The sequence below is a fragment of the Parus major genome, chromosome 5 (genome assembly GCF_001522545.3).
Source record: "Parus major isolate Abel chromosome 5, Parus_major1.1, whole genome shotgun sequence".
Lineage (NCBI taxonomy): Eukaryota > Metazoa > Chordata > Aves > Passeriformes > Paridae > Parus > Parus major.
Window position 1 is genome coordinate 24613992 of NC_031774.1, and position 17557 is coordinate 24631548.

Here is a 17557-nt window from a genome sequence, read left to right on the forward strand (position 1 = left end):
AATTAAAAACCTCTACTCTGTATGAGAAAGAAACATTATACTTTTATAACCACCTCTTGTAAAATAGGAATGTGACAGTGCTAATGGAAAGTAAAAAGTGCTTGTAGGCTTGGTGATTTGCTTAGAAGTAGGTGTTACTGTCTTCTGACACTGTAGTTGTAACCTATACTTGTGCCTTATTGTCCCATTCAGACTGGATTTTGTATTTATCAATCCATAAATAAACCTTCCACTGTATAAACAAAAACCAAACCATCCCCCAGCTCTTCCTGTATGGCAACCAACAATCCTTTAATTACTGGAAAAGCTAAATACCAGTAAGAACGGTGCTAGCAGGCCTTAGAGATCAGTTTCTTATAACTGAGCTTGTTTTCAACGTATCGATAGTTCTTTATTCTGCTGGCAGAAACCAGTGCAAAACATGTCCAGAAGAGGATATACAGGGCTTGTTTGTGACATTTGTTCCTACAAGCTCCCACTTGAGATATCAGATATCTTTGCTAATGTGCTTGAAGGTGAACAAAAGTGGTCTAACAGATGTACTGAAAAAAAAAACAAACCTGAAACACAATCAAAGAACAACCAACCTTCCTACAATCAAGAAAATATTCTCAACTATCAGAATCTAACTTTGCCATTAGCAGAATAAATCACATGTAAATAACTATCTGACTCAGTATTCTGAAAACTATATATATAAAACATCTATTTTAAAAGGTGATACACAGTAAAAGGAGTTTTAGAGACCTGAGCTTAAATTGGTTAAATTTAAAATTGTTCAAAACAAAGCTGTACAGATACAAGCAGATTTCCACAAAAGCAGCATTTTTAGCATACCTGGTTGCTTATAGAAGTATTTTGTCTCAAGAACAGGTCATCTTGCAGGTAGAAGTGTTGGCAGCTCAGAGGCAAAGCTTCTTATTTCATCTTTGTCTTTTGAAAAAGTAATACAAGAGATGGATTTTAAATACTGCCGAACCATTCTCCAGTCTACTGAGGGATAGTCTGTTTTAAAATCTGCAGCCATGAGTTAATATTGGGACTGGCTGGAGGCTTGACTGCAGAAATAGGTAGCTGCAACCAGTTTCCAGAGTATGGTAGACAGTAGAAAGCAAAAAAATAGGTTTTGTATCTAATTAATACTGAAACCCGTAGGGCCCTTAGCTTGGCAGCAACTGTGGGAAAAGAAAAGGATCCAAATACAGGATTTGACTCATGAAGAGCAAGAGCAAAAATTAGGTTGGTTTTTATAACTTCACAATGGAACACAAAAACCTGCTTTTGGTTCTTTTGAAGCTGCAGATTCGGTTGTAAATAGAATGTGGGTATAATACTGAAGTTAGCACAAGTGTTTCATTCCAATCTGCTCTTAAAACGTGACGCGGCAGAAAAGTGTTATTAAATGTTTTAACACACGTGTTAAGATTTCGAGTGAAATGGCTTGTAGTAATCTGGGATGAATCACGGTGAGACGGGGGTGTTTCTCCAGAGTTTTCTGAATGGGTACGTACTCCACATTCTTCAACGCATCCACCCGTCAGCTTGAAGTGCAAAATTACCGCTGCTAAAAAAAAAAATTAAAAAAATTAAAAAAATTCTGCGGATGACACAAACCCGGCAGAATGACTGAAGGCCGCCTCTCGTGGCAACCATGATGCTCGCTGAGCTCAGCAGGTGCTGCAGGGCCGGCGGACCGGGACCCCACGTTCCCGCAGCCCTTCCCTCCCCGAGCGGATGGCGCGGGGCGCGTGTTGACCAGGCCGCCCTCGCGGCGCGGCCCCTTTAAATCCCCGTGGAGGTCACTGGGGGACTCGCCCCGGGCCAGTCCCGCTCGCGCCGCCCGAGCCAATCCCTTTCCTGTGCCCTCCCCGGGGCCAATCAGGAAGGGCCGCCTTGGAGGCGTGAGGCGAGCCCTATGATGGACAACGCCGCTGGCCAATCACCTCCAAAACCGGGGGGCTGATGCACAGGCACGGCACCCAATAGGCTCGCGGCCGAGTGGGCGGGCCGGGCGCAGCGAGCCCCCGCCGGGAGGCCGGGGGAAAGGAGGGGAAGATGGCGGAGTGAGGGGCGGAGGAGGCGGAGGGGCCGGGCCGGCCGCGGCCCCGCGGCCTCGGCCGTGCTCAGGTGAGTGCGGCGGGAGCAGCGGCCGCGTCCAGGCCGGAGCTTGGTGCCGGATCCCTGACGGGGCTGGGACCGAGCGCCCGCGCACCCACCTCCCCGTCCCCGCCCCGTGATTGGGCTGGGCCCGGGCTCGGGCTCAGGCTCGGGCTCGGGCTCGGGCTCGTTCCCGCCGGGCCGGAGCAGTGGGAGCGGCTGGCCGACCTCGCCGCGCCGTCCCCGAGCGAGGAGCGGGCCCGTGTCCGTGTGGGGACGGACCGGAGCCAGAACCGGGCCGGTCCAAATCGCCCGCAGCCCTGAAAAGTCCGAGCAACTTCGGCGCTGGGGACGAGGGCGTCCTGCAGCTCCGGCGTCGGGCTGCAGCAGATGGCCGAGCGGAGAGCCTGTTCCTTGCACAGCGATACCCGCAGCCGCCTGGGGACAGCTGCGGTTGGCAACGACGTGGGGAAGGGGAAGCGAAATGTATCATCTGAAAAGAGGCTTCTCATTTCTGGCTACAAGCATAACGCTGAATACAGCTACGCTGCTATTACCGTTCTTATTCATGCCATCTGTGGGCTGGATGAATTCTGCTAATCTGAATGGTTATATCCTTTTATGATGTCTGTAGTGCTGACATAGGAGTGCACAACGGGGATGGCTTCCTAGTTGTTTGACAAAACCTGAAGGTACAAATAACCTGCCCTGCAAAACAAGTTCTGTGGAAAGTAGAGAGATTATAATGGAATTTGGGTTAGCCATATAAATTGATGTAGTCGTTGATAAAAAGGTAAAAATAATTTAGTACACCATGAAACACATGAAACTATTGCTAAACCCACTATCTCTTCTTTCCCATTTAGTATCATGCAGGCAGGTATGCCCTGAATTCTTCAAAATTGTCTTTGGTATTTTGTGTTAGAGAACGGTACTTAGCTTAAATTTGAAGGAAAAAAAATGGGGGGGATCACTACTTCTTAGTGAAAGCAAAATAATTAGTGTCACTAGCATGAGATTCCTTGTGTTCTATATTTGATAGCAGTTCTTAAAATCTCGAGTGCATTATAGAACTGTGACTGTATTTTCAATCTGCATGTCAGGTAACAGAAAAAAGTTGAAGTAGTTAAATGAGAAGCACAGCTTTAGATTTTGTGCAGACATGGTGTGTTAGCACATACAACCTAATAATGAAGTAGCTGTTTGTAACTGTTGAAATAACTCAGAAGAAATATAAGCATGTCTGTCATAATTAGTTCTGAAAGCATCTCCTAGCTACTTAGGAGAAAAATTTCCTAAGGAACATTTTACTGATTTTTGTGTGCATTATTCTTGTAGTAATGGTGATAGCAGCTCAGGAGCAACATAACACTGAGACACAGTATGTTGCTACTGATGAATATTCCTACTTACACATGTCTGTGTATGAACTTTTAAAATATGCCCGGGCATGTGTCTTTGGCATACTAAAGATACTACATATAAAGATGATTTATACTACATACAAAGATGATTCTGTTTTATATTATCATTAGAAGAATAATAAGCAATCAGCTTGCTTTTGTGTGAAGTTGTACACTAATTTAGCAGTCAGAAATTCATATGGATTAATATTTATTCTTAATTACTTCCAGTGCACAAGAGCTGCGAGAAGCAGTATCTTAAAAAATAATATCAGAATTTCCTGTTGCTCTGGTATATGTCAAATCAATATGCATTACTTTACAACCTCGCCCACAGTGCTGTGAGTCTGCAGTGTGAAAATTTGCATGAACAGGCTATGCATCTCATGGTGGTCACCTCTTATTCAGGGGTGTCAAAAGTCATGGGGCAGCAAAGGCTAAAAATTCCTGACCAAATTTGTGAAGAGACTGGAATATCATTTGAGCACCTCCCATCTTCATTCCTAAAAACTAAAAAAGGAGCAGTGTTTGAAACCAGTCCTGATGCTCCAGAGGTTATGTGGGTGCTAGACGCAGAACCTGCACAGTCTTCAGGGGATTAAAAAAATGAAGAGGATTTTTCTAAAATAGACTGTGATAGAAGGGTTGTTTCTTTGCCCGAACAGTATTCCTAGAGCACATTCCTGCAGTGTGTGTATCACAGAATTGAAAACTCATCTTTAAGCAGTTTGCCTTGTTTTCTCTGCTGTGGTAGAAAGTACTGTTACAATATTGTACCAACAATGAAGTAGATGTGTATTAGAAACCTAGTAAAAGAAGAAAGGGGTTTTATTTAAAAATACAGAACAAAACAAAAATTTAAGGTGGAGTGTGTGTAGTGCCTGTAGTGCTGTAGATGTCTCTACAGCAGCCAAACACCATAGCACCATGCTATGGATCCAAGAGTCTGGCAGTCTGTTGACAGGGGACATCAGCTGACAGGTCCTTACTGCCTCCTGGCCTCTTCCTAGGCTGGCAACCATTCTAGGCTTCAGATGTGCCTTTGTGTACTCTTTTGGAGGGGACATTGGCCTGTCTCTCTACATTGTCTTGACTCTGTGGGTTATCAGTGTTGTCTCCAGATCTGGGTGTCTTCTGGAGTGGCAGGGGGATGTGCCCAGCTAACCTGAGTGCTGCTAACATAAGCCCCTTAGAACCCAGTTCCTACTCAGTGTTACGCTTGGTGCCTCCACACTCCTGTTCTTTCTCCATTCGCACCAGTCTTTGACTTGCTTTTACAAGTTCTCACCTTTGCCTTGTGGCTTGGATTTAGATGCCTAGTTCAAAGTTGCCTAGAAAGCGAAAACACCATGAAGGCAGCTAATTTTTTTGCAGGAATGTAAGCTACTTTCTATTGTATTTGTGTTTATAATTTAAGCATTTGTCATTGTCCACTTTCCAGGTTAAATTTAGCAGTTTTTAAGCATAGGAAAAACCTTAGTGGACTTGTGATGTGTAGGGCTTATTTTGCTTTCCATATCTTCATAGGTCTCCACTATACATAACTTTTTTGTGTTTTGGTCTTTTTATATAAATCTGTTTCTAGATCTTTCCTTCCTCACTTCCTCATAGTTCTCAGGCTCTAGGCAAGAGAAGAAGAATCATCTTCTGAGTCCTTTTAATTCTGCTCATCTGGAGCATTTGTGTCTATGTAAGAGGCAAAGATAGTATTTTGGAAAGCCAGATCTGATGGACCTCATTTTTTTGTGGTATCTTAGAGCATGGGGGATGGAGTGAAAGTTGGTTGTATAGCTGTATACTACTATATTAGCATAGTCTTCAATTCCAGTGTGCTGATTATGTCAGAACACCAACTTTTGTGGAGTTTCTTTTTTTTTTTTTTTTTCCCTACTGGTGGATTGGTAATACAGTATGTTAATATATATGAGAAGCAAAGTAATTGCAGTTTTGCTGGTAAATTTATTTCTGAGATATTTCTTCATCCCTTTTTGGCTTTGGAATTCCTGAAGTTAGTGAACTTCTTGGATACAGGCATCTATCTGAATGTGAGATTTAAAGTTCATGGAAACTAATCTTTAGTTAAGGTAGAGAAAAAAAAAAAAGAATGGGCAATAGGTCAAGACTTAATGAAAGTAATACTTTCTGAATTTTTAATGAAGAAGGAGTCATGCAGGCAGTGTTGAGCTTTCACAGTTATTTCTTGCTCCACATAAATTGATGGTATGTTCAGTAAGGTATGAAACAAGAACAATAGCATTTTTTCTTTGTAATGTCCACTAGCTTTTATCTGAAGTGTTGATAGTGTCACAGTCAGTCTCAGTGCCTGTTCATTTTCAATAACCTTGATGTATATCCTGTTGCAAGTTCTGTTGGACTGCTGTGAACTCTGTGCTCAAATAATTGATGAAAGGCAGCTGGAGAGTGTATCAAGTAGAGTAAAAGCAGTTAAAAACTGGGGCATTCAAAGTCAGTGAACTTGTTAAAATTAAAAAAAGTAGGTTAAAGCTAACTGAATTTCAGTGTTGGATGAACCATTCCTTTGCTTGAGTTGATTTAAATGTCACCACCTGCTTTCTTTTTTTAATAAGATTTACTTTAGTGTTCATTTTAGTTAATTCATGGTCTTAGTGAAAGAAGACCCAGCTTTTCAAAAATTGGATTGGTTCCATTATGTGGTTTCTATTATGACAAGACAATTTGGGATTTATACCAATCCTGGTAACTGTTCCTTTTCAAGTTAATTCTTTTATGAATCATTTACTGTTGGTTCCTCAGTGTCTCAAACACATAGTGCTTGGCTGGTTCTTGAGGGAAAATTTGAGTAGGAACAGTCAGAACTGACATCATGCAAATGGAGTAAAAATAGGGATTGTCTGATGACTGTGGATTTTCCGAAGGTCAAGGTGCATGGTGCTTGTAAAAATGCTGTGTTGTGCAGGAGTGTGGAAGCTAATAGTACTTTGCTGAGGAATTTTAAATCATTTAGGTTCTGTGATGAGATAGTTCTGCTTACAGCAATCCATTATTCTTGCGGTTAGGTTGTCAGCTCAGCATCCTCACTACAGTAGTTTGTTATTAGTGTGAAAGAGTTTCTTGCTTTACTGGAGGCTGAATATGTGTCCATCTCAGTTCCCATGAAACTGAAATGTGTGCCTGGTCTTACTTAAAGTTTGTGTCTCCTGGCTCTTCTACACTTGGGTCCAATTCTCTTGATTTAACCTAACATCAGCATGGTTTATGTAGGAAGTCTAAAAATGTTACTTGAGAATGGAAGGTAGAGCTAATCTTTTGTGTCCTGTGCAGGTAATCATGTATGATCTGAGTTGCTTCTTAGATGAAAATTTAATTTTGTTTATTCATCTCTTTCTTTCTAAGCTCACTGAAGAGGATGTGGAATCATCAAAAATAATGGTGAGTACAATTGTAAGGTTATTTAGGTACTAAATATAAGGCACTAAACCTAGCACAAGTTAGTGTCAGCTTTCAGCTTAGGCTTCACCTCAAAGAAACAATGATTTGACTATTATATATTCTAACAAGAAAAAATGCTTTGAGAGTTATAAAATCCCTGTCCTGTGATGTCATTTACTCTGCTAAGACAACTTGTGTCATTGTATTAACTTGGAATACTTATCTTAAAAGTATTTTTTGTTAAATTATAGGACTGGAAGAATAATAACCAAATGTAAATTATCAAATAGAAAAAAAGTACATCAAAATTTCTAAGATTACAATAAATTTCTGTAGTTTTGATTTATTTTTTCTCAGTGAATGAAATAAAGATATTCTGGTAGCTAAAGTGTGCAACAAAGGGCTATGTTCTGTTCTCAGCTCTGTCACCAACCTTTGGCATGTTTTATTGCAGCTCTCCATGTCTGTTTTTCCACATCTCCGTAAGAATAAGATTTTCAAGTCTGAGTGTTGATGGTCAACCCCATGGTCAGCTGAAATACTTGAGTGACTCAAGAGAGATATCGATAGTGACATGTACTGTATTTCCATTTTCATGGTCTACTCACTGCTTCTAACATAGGAGCTGAAAATTGTCACTGGAAGACTATTTCTGGACTTGATAACAGAATGGTTAAGGTAATTAAAATAAGAAATACAGACAGGGAAAAGAGAAGAAGAGGTTAGTTACTCTCATGTTCCTGTATAGGAGAATTAATATTTTTTTTGCCTTTTTTTCCTTTATTTTGCATCTCTTATTTAAGTACAAGAGAATGGTAATAAACATTTCTATAGCTGTGCAGGAGTGCATCCCTGTTAACTTCCAACTTAGTGCAAAAATATAATGTCTTAACGGCTGCTGTGAGGAGGTAATACCAGGTGAGTATCACTGATGGGAGGCCAGGAGGTCTGTGAAAAGATGAGTTACTGAAATTTTTTTCTGTGCTGTGGATAAGTGGGGAGAAATGAGTAAAAGTAAGAACCTAATGTATGTGATCTTAAAACTGTCCTAAGTGTTCTTTTCAGCACTGACAGTTTCATAGTTAGTTGGGTGATAGTTTCTGACGTCTCTATGAACTGTGACCTGCTAGAGCAGAGTACATAGACTCTCTGCCATGGGCACTTGGCTGCTACCTTGCTGTTGTCATGCTTGTTGGAGATGCAGTTGAAGCCCCACAGCTAATTAACAGTGGTGTCTTTTTAGCTGCATCACTTCTGAGTAAGTGTATAGTTAGCATTTCTGAAGGGTTTTCCTTGGGCAGCTTATGGGCGTCTAAAGTTAGATATAAAATTGTACAGACCAAGGGATTATTGCAGTTTGTGAAACCAGATAATTTTATCCATTAGAGTCAGGCTTTTAAAGTAGTGAATGGGTTGGAATTTTGATGTTGAATGTATTTTATTCTGATTCCTAAACTATCTTCCCTGTTTTTTTTAATTTGGAATTCCAGATCCTCTCCTGACATTTAAGAAGATGGTTCTCTTACTTGCTCAAAGGCTATAAAATGTGGATATTTATCTTCTGGCAAGCAAAACCTGTCCTTCATTTCCATGGAGCTGAACGAACAAAGATCTGTCCACTTGTGTTTGAATCATCTCACCAAACATTTGATTCACCAGATGACTTCCCCCACAGAAGTAGCCCATTGTTTTATCAAAACTCAAAAACAGAGTAATGGAAATCAGCATTTGTTTTCCTGAAAAAATGTCTTCTGTGCCAGCTCTTCATTCAGCTTTCTGCATTCTGTTTTAAAATGAGAAATACTCTGTAATAAGATGCAAGTGGAAGCTGGTGTTTTTCACTGATAATTCCTTCTTAATTTTAGGAAGGTTAAGTATTTCGCTGTGTCAAATTGGAATTCCTAGCAGATAAAGTATCTGAATGCATTGCTGTGTCAGACTGACCTGATACATATGAAAAGTTGCAGCAGGAAAACCAGAACATTTTCTGCTCTGATATGAGGAAGAAACTTAGCAAACAACATCTCTTACAGGTATTTTCTAGTCCAGGTCCTAAGCTTGACTTTGTAGATAGGTGTCAACTCACATAAAGCAGCTAATGCACAAGAACAAACACAGAATCATCTTGTCTATACTGTGTATCCCAGTCTGTGATCAAAATGTATATTTGCATGTGTGAACCTCTGTAAGTGCAGGATATGAAGAGCTTTCACTATATGAAGAAGAAATTACTCTGCATCATTTAATTTTTAGCAAAGAAAAAGGAAGCTTTGAAGGCCTCTGGGGTAACAGGATAATGACTAGGTTTGCATTAAATCATTCCCTTCCTCAGGCTTATTATGAATCCTTAGCATCAAAAGGAACAAGACCATTCTACAGTAGAAGAGATGGGCAGAACATCTTTCTTTATTATAGAAATTAACTTCTGATGGGATGGAAGAGACCAGAGCTGTAAAGTTTCAGTTTATTCATCTGGCTCCCTCGACACAATTTCAGCTTTTCCTACTGCTGATGGAATCTTGCTTTTTGATTCTTTCATGACTGAGGACTGAGAGGACTTGTATGTTTCCATCATCTAGGTAGAAATAGGCCCAAGAGAATGGAATGTTAGCCACATAAGAGGGGTGAGTTGAGAGCAGAAATACTTAGTACAGTCCTTTTTCTGGCTCTTCTTATTCCTTCCCAAACTAAGGCACAATCTGGTTGTTCTTATGTTTACACAAGATTCTTAGTCTACATAATTTGTGACTATATAGGATGTTTTCTGTCATTCTAAGATGGGAGCATATATTGTTTACATGCTTCCTGCTTTGGGATGATCTATAACAAGTAAGATTTTTGGCAAAAAACTACCGGAACTGGGATATGTATTATATTCCACCTCAAATCTGAAACTCGTCTTAGTGCACCTTATTCAAAGCTTGTGATTTAGAAAATGTGACTTGCTAGCTTAAAATATGGGAGATACTAAAATGGTTGGGGAGGTGTTCTAGATTTCTTGGTTTTTTTCTGTTTTTCCTTTTAGAAAACTGCTGGAAAAAGCCAGACAGCCTGAAAATGTCTGAAAAAGCAAACAATTGAAATCCTTATTAAACCTTGGTGATAGATTGCCAGAGCAGCATTCTAGTATCAAAAATGTGGTGACATTTTGTGGGACCAAGTTCCATAGCAGAGTGAGGACAAGAATTGATGTTGATCCTAATTCTCCAAGTAATGTCTGTGTTTAGACTTGTTGTGTAACAATAGGATTTAATGACAGTTTTACCCATTTTTTGTTTCCATGAAGCTAAGAGCAGACATGTAAGCTTAAGAGTGGTGGGCAGGACGCTGCATATCAAAGTAATGCCGACTTTAATGAGCAGAGAGGTGCTCTAAAATTGTGTATAACATTGTGGTGAGCTGTGTGATAAGAATTAACTAAGGCCACTGCCAGCTTGGCCTGACCTAGGATTTCTTTGCTGAATATGGTCTGAACTTTCTGGCATTGGAGGCAACTAGAAAAGCACACTTCCTTTTAGGGCCTCCATTGAAGTCAATAGGATTTAGTGGAGATGTCTGTAGAAGCAGGATCCATCTCTAAGTGATGGAAAATATCATAGGATTACAGTGGTTGGGAAGTCTGTGGTATAAGAAATGTTTGATTTTAGATATGGGAATTTTACTTTCTTCCTTCTGCCCATCCTTACCCCTCTGATGTTAGAGATAGCAGTTGTTTCTTGCATAGCTTGATGACAAAATGCTTGGGGGACAGGAAGGTATTTTTGTTTCCTGTGGACATGTACAAAAATTGCAAATTTGTCTGACTAGAGAGCCAATAATCTAAGCTTTTTAACCTAAATATTTTGTAACCTGGCATTGTAACAAAAAAGTGGAATTACTAATTTTTTTTTTTCTTGACTCCTATTCATAACCCTGTAGCAGCATTAGTTTTCAAGTTTAATTTTAGAACATCAGGATTTTATTAGGTTTAGGATTTGTGGCTTTCACAGAAATAATACTCTAATAGTTCATGTCCAGAGGACCCCCATTGCTGTACCTTCCTGGCCAGCACCTTTAAAGAACCGCTGTGTTTGGAAAAGCTGCTTCATCTGACTCACTTTTTCTTGTTCCGCTTTTTCTTTATGTTGGTTGGAAATCTTCCCATGTGAAAGATTACAAAAACAAGGGGCATGTGCAATAGCTCATATATATATATATATACATATATATATTTTAATACTTGTGGACAAAACGATGTTACAAGTTGTTTGAAAACAACAAAATCACCAATGTCTTCCATTTTGAGATGTGTATAGTTCCATAAGCATTAGTGCTTTGTAGCAAACTGTAGTGCCATGTTAGGATCAGTGCATGAGCCTAGTAGTATTTTTACAATTTCTGAGTGACAAATTTATTAGTAAACAGTGATGATAATGTAATTAACACTAGAAAGGATACAATAGAAATGTCACAAACATGGTCTAAACATGCAGTATCCTCCCTTTGACAATGGCAATGCTATCCTTAGAAATGGAACTCATTCACTTAATGGGCTTCATAGAATCATAGTTGACTTTTTGATATTTGTGTGTCTGTCCAACTGCAGTAGTAAGCTAGAGTATGCAAGCATCCATAATTCTCATCTCTATCAGTGCGATTCTTTTCTTTTTAATCTTTGTTGGTGTTTTCTTCCATTTTCAATTTTGTTAAGCACTTATTACTCATAGTGTGATATACTCAGAAAAGTATGAATATGCTAAGGAGTTTGTGTGCATTCTGTACACATCTCTTACCTTCAGATCGTTTATAAAGTCTGTTAAGTAGTCTTTTTTTCAGATCTGACTATATGATTATTATAGCTAGCAAAACATTATCCTCATTGTGTGATAATAGTTACAAAATATGATGTGCTAATTATGCATAGAAGACTTATGCATTATTGCAGGAATGGGGAACCTTTTTTGGCTGAAGTCCTATTGAATCTTAGAATAACTTTGGTGGATCCTGCATTTACATACATCTTAATAAGAGAGAATACAAAAAGGTCAAAGGCTGTTGGAAAATGATGTTGCAGGCTGTACCTGTGCAGCAGGCTGTCTCTAGCCAATGGATCAGAGATTCCCCACCCCTGTATTATGGAGAATTCAGTATCTTGTATTTTAGGTAACTTCCAGTTTTGCTTTCCAGCTCTAAGCTCAATTTTAATGATTTCTGTCTCTCCCTCTGCTTTTTTCAGAAGGAAAGTTTAGACCAGGGAAGTGAAATTGATTTAGCACTCAATGGGCAGCTTGGACTGGTCAAATAGGAGACTGGTATGATTCTTGAGATGTGCATTGCTCTGTGGATGGCATCCTCTGATTTCCTAGGAATTAGTCTTTTATTTGATTCCAGTGCTGCTCTTCACCCATTTCTCTCTTTCAGCTTAGAGAGGATACTGCATCTTTTTTTCCTGAGACCTGCCTGTAAATGGCCATTAGGGGGAGGGAGGGAATGGGTAGCTTGGTTTTGTAATTTTGGTACAATATATCTTTATTAATCAAGAAGCATGTACTTCCGTGCAATGACAGTAATCCAGGCAGAGTTAATGTATGTAACAGGGAAAGAAACCCCAACAAAACCAACCAAACAGCCCTCTGCATATAATAAATTTCTGAGAAAATTGGACAGGTGGGCCATTTACAGCAGAGCTCTGGGGGACCTGTGCTAACAGTCAGGTTCAATTCTAAATGGACGTAGCTGTACCATTGAATAAAGTAGTTTAGTGCTTGGGAGAATCAATTGAAAAATACCTCTGAAACTGGAATGCAAAATAGCACAGTATGTAGGGGGAAGAATCCCTGATGCAAACAAAGCCATAAGATGATTTAATAAGAAAATAGAACTTTAGTAGCAATAACTGTTTTGCATGTGATAGTTAATAACTTGCATTAGCAAGACTGTACAGTAGAGTAAGTGGGTAATAACCAAATAAGTTTGTGGCGCTCTGTGCTGCAGGGAGTTGTGTGAAGAGTCTTCCTGAGAAGAAGGGTGAATTCTTCTTATGTTCCTCTCATTGGAGGGAATTTGGCACTTGAATACTAAGTTAATGAACTTCATATATATATATTAAAAAAAGAAAAATTAACTTTGCCACATGTCTGAAGCACTCTCAGTGAGTGCTTGCTGGGGGAAGGGCAGACAGTTCTCTTTAAAAGGATAGCTGAAGTTTCCTTGTAATTTATTTCTGTTTTTTTGTAGCCTAGCACTTGCTCTGTTTCTCTGAGAAACTAAACTTTTCCAAATACTGTGCTGTGAGGAGAACCTGATTATAGATTTAGAAGCTTTTGTGGTGGGAAGTACTTTCTGGTTTCTTTGTTTATAAAGAGCAATCTGAGATGGTCTTTAAATAAAAGAAAAATTAAAAAAATGAAAAACATTAGCAAGCACTTGACACTCAAAACATTTGTACATGCCAAGCACAACTGTAGAATTCTAAAGATGTTACAGCAGAAAATAATTTCAGTTTTGCTAAATACTGTTTTAGATCATAATTGATTTTGTTTAATGCCTGGTTTTGCAGAGGAAAGTACTGTGAAGACTCTGGTAGCACAGGGTTATTGATCTACACCTGTAGATCTGCATCTAACAAATTATTTGCTATCAAAGGGTTGCATAAAAGAACCACAGGAGTTCTAAACTGTTCCTAGTTGACACTTTTCAGTGTAGATACCTCATCTATAGACACAATATGGCCCAACAAATAGTAATACATTCTGAACAGAATTACTTGGTCAGAGGTTTAGATCAATCTGGCTGAATTTCTTCTGGAAAGCTGAAGTAATTTAGACTGTGACTTTCAGCTTAATGGAAGCTTCTTGTGTTTTTAAAGCATGAGGGTGAAGCACTTTGGCTTTTCATAAATTGGTAATGGAAATGTGAGGGCTGTGAGCATTTTTACAGTATAAAGTAACAGGATAAGCATGAGACTGTCTAAATTAAGTGTTGGCTAATATGTAATATGTGTATGAAAAGCTAATTGATCTGAAAGATTGTAATCAGCTTAAATTCCAACTATTGAACTTTTTATAAAATTGGAAGCTAGCCATAGGGGACCTTCATTTGCTTTTTGATTACATTAGAGAAATTATGAATTTACCGTGGTCTGTGGTCAGAAAATACATTTACATAATAATGAAATTATAATGAAAGCAAAGTCATGTTCATGCTTCAGAAGTATGAACTTTGTGGCTGAACAGAATTCTTCAAGGGTATATCCACTCAGAAAAGGGGGGAAGAAATAAAGACTGATGTAGCCAGGCAAGCTATCTGCATATACTTCCCAGTTCAGGCTTTAATAATATCTGAATTCTGTGGGCTGTTAGACTAGGAATTACTGTTCACAGCAACAAAAGGAATCCCTTTGCCTTTCAGCTCTTGTAGTATGGCATGACTTTTGCTTCAGCCTCCTTGATTTAACAGCTTGGAAGTGGAAGTGTTAGGTGCTACCACACTGGGGTGTGGTATATCAAAGGTATAATGACCGGTATGGACATGCCTCCTCTAGCAGTACTAAACCCAGATTATACAAATATATTCTGTTTGTATATCCAGTAGTGCTGCTGTAGAAGGTCTAGCCAGTACTTGTGTTGGGAATTGTACCTTCTGAAACTGAGGGTAATTGTCAAATTTAGGAATAAAGTCTTGCAAAGACTTCTTGATAGTAAGTGAGAAGAAATTGTACTGAGCTTGAGGATACTGACACTTTACACAAGGATTACCTTGTCAAGAGCTGGCAGTCTGGTTTTTTTTGGAGCATAAAAGGAAAAAAATATTGAAGATAGAATAATTTTCGATGTAAAACGAATCTTAGAAATTACTGCTTCTTGCATCCTTAGGGAACTGGCTGGTCTTCCTCCAAAACTAATAATCCTGATTGCTGGTCAGGTACAGAGCTGCAGAATGACAGTTCAAGTTAGATTCCACTGGATTTCTTTCATGGAATGATCCATCATTTTGCCCCGTAGCACTTCTCCGGCACACAAAAGCCAACAGTTCAGCCAGGGTGTCTTGTTCAACAGTGCAGAACACTAACCATGGATTCTGATGTCTATTCTCTTTCAGTCTCTATACTTCCTCCTGCATTTAGAGAAAGTGTCAGTGTTCATGATGTCAGCAGAGCATGTTTCTGTCTTTGAACCTTTGTATTGGGTTATAATACAGACAGATTCCCAAGACTTTACCCCATCTAAAGTTAAAGATAGGAAGTAACTTTCTGTTCAGTGTGTCCTATGTAAATCCTGTCTTCTCTCCACTTCCCCTCCAAATGAGTGTTTACAGGTCAAATAAAAGGCAGGTAGCTTGTAATGCCTTAGGCATGAAGAACTGCATGGAGAAACTGAAGGAAAGCGGCACAGGCCCACAAACCAAACCTTAGAGCTAGTATTCTAATGCATGATTCAAAATGTCTAGTGTAATGTAGTTATTACCAGTAAATTGAGATATGCATTTATACATAATGAAGCAATAGGAATTAATATACCAATAGCTTGAACTTCCTGCTTTGATTCTCAAATTTCGGGGTTTTTTTAGAGAATGTGCTGCCTCTGTAGAGAAGGGGGTAGATTGTATAGATAGGGACAGAAGCATGGCACCAAAACTGTAAATCAGGAACCAGGATCAGCAGAACTCGCCTTTATAACCTCTTGTCTGGTTCATATCACTGTCCTGAGCATGTAAAAAGCAGGGCATGAACTAAGCATGTTTAGAGGCGAGATGAGATTTCTCACCTGCTGCAGCTGTAGCAAGGAAAAGGGTGCAGAGTTTCTTACGTGGTGCAGGGGGAGCGACTGGTGGGAAAGAAAAAACCGAACCCACAAAAAAAAAATCACCCTAAAATCCAAGCCAACAAACAAATAACAGAAACCACAGACTCAAATTGAGTGTAGTATTTGCCAGACAGTAGGTAATAAGCTTGAATGTGGTTAAGAGAAATTATTTGGAGAAGACTGAAATTAATAAGCACAGTACATATTTTTCAGGTGTTGAATAGCTTTTTAATAGACAGTATTTTCAGGTAACTCGAGCCACACAGGCAGCTGTACTGAAGCATACTGGTACCAGCCAGCAATAATGGCATCCGCAGGAATGAACCTGAAAATACTGATAATCTTGTATATTTTTTAAGTTCTTTAAAGAGATTTTTAAAAATAGAAAAAGAGATTTGATCACTGAAGGTCTTTATCTTCTGCAACAGAGATTGCAATTGTCTTTTTTTCTTTATTTCACTTATTAAATAAAAGGGAATTTGGGTGCCATCCTTCTGTAAACTCTTATTAGTGTGTTCTTTGTAATTCAAGTCTCTTAGTGGATAAAGCAGTAAATTTCTGCTGGCAGTTTGAAAATAAGAGAATGTGTGGTATAGCCTACCTACATCACTAATACTTTTCCAAGTTTAAATTTGTAATTAAACATGTAGAATACTGGCTTGTTATTGCAGAATTCCATACTTGTAGTTTAGCTTAATTTTGTAAGTGGGCTTAACTTGTGCAGAACACTTCTCCATGTGCAAAGGCTCAGTCCTCTCTTAGTAGAAAGAAGTGTCTTGGAGGAAAAAGTGGTGTGTCAAGTTAACTCCTGTTCATACTTCATAGCCAGCCATTCATAAAGCACTGTGTTTTGGGTTTAGAGTGGGAATTGTGGTTTTACGCAGGAATGCTCTTTTTAGATGTGTAAGGATTGCCAAGTGAAGATAGGAATATTATATAAGAAGGTAACTATTCCATGGTATCACAAGTTAGACTGAATGAAAGTCTTGGAGCCAACTTCAAGAAAATTTCAAAAACAAATTTAGCCCAGTGGTTTACCATGGTCATTTTTAATTCTTTAGAGTACTATGCATGGTTTGAAAGTCTGTTAAATATTTTTTTTTTTTTTTGTAATGAGTAAGCCATTGTATCCTTTGTATTTCCCTTCAGTGTAACCTGGGGAATAAGCTACTTCAGAATGTCAGTGAAGTTATCTTCCTTTTGAAAAATACAACAGCAAAGGAGAAGCATCAGGTATAAATTCCTAAAAATTACCTTATTACTTAATAGGCTGAAGAATACTTATACTGAATTTCTGATAGCATTCTTGCATGGATTAGTGGAGGAAATTATTGTGTGACTACAAACTACATACTCCCACTACATGTTTTACATGGTAACAGTGAAAGAATGTCTCCCTGCGAATTCTGGTGTTTTTCCAAAAGGCAGCTTGCTTTTATATCTATGCATCTTTGAGGATTTCAAGATAAGATTTTATTATTTTGACACTGTAAAGAGGAACTGTTTAAAAATGAACCTGGAAACTCTGCACCTGTATACAAATTTTTTTAGCAATAAAGCAGCACAGGCTGAGAATGCACTAAAACTGGATGTGTCATCTGTTCAGAAGACAACCACAGTACATTCCACTTCACTTCTGAGGTGGACTTGATTTAGCTTTGTCAAAATTTAACAACTCAAGCTGAATTCATATATGCTGGATATCTGCTTTGGGGCCAGCTGTCCCAGCAGACTTCAGGCACAAGAGCTTCTGACTTAGGCAACAGCTAAACAAAAATTGTTGTTCCACTCATTCTAAGATGCGTAACTTATCAGTTAAGAGCTTCAAGGGTTGTTTGAGAGGGTAGCAGAAACCCTCTATTT

At 39.0% G+C, this 17557-nt stretch overlaps 1 long non-coding RNA gene across 2 annotated transcripts; it reads left to right on the forward strand.

Annotated features, from left to right (window-relative positions):
• The first annotated feature begins 2022 nt into the window (after positions 1–2022).
• LOC107205981 lies at positions 2023–17279 on the forward strand. 2 transcript variants are annotated; one of them, XR_001522216.3, is made up of 4 exons: positions 2023–2127; positions 6876–6911; positions 7366–7589; positions 8402–17279. It is a non-coding gene; the product is annotated as an uncharacterized LOC107205981 (long non-coding RNA). The 2 variants fall into 2 exon arrangements; XR_001522217.3 differs by lacking the exon at positions 2023–2127 and adding an exon at positions 2341–2789.
• The last annotated feature ends 278 nt before the right edge of the window (positions 17280–17557 follow it).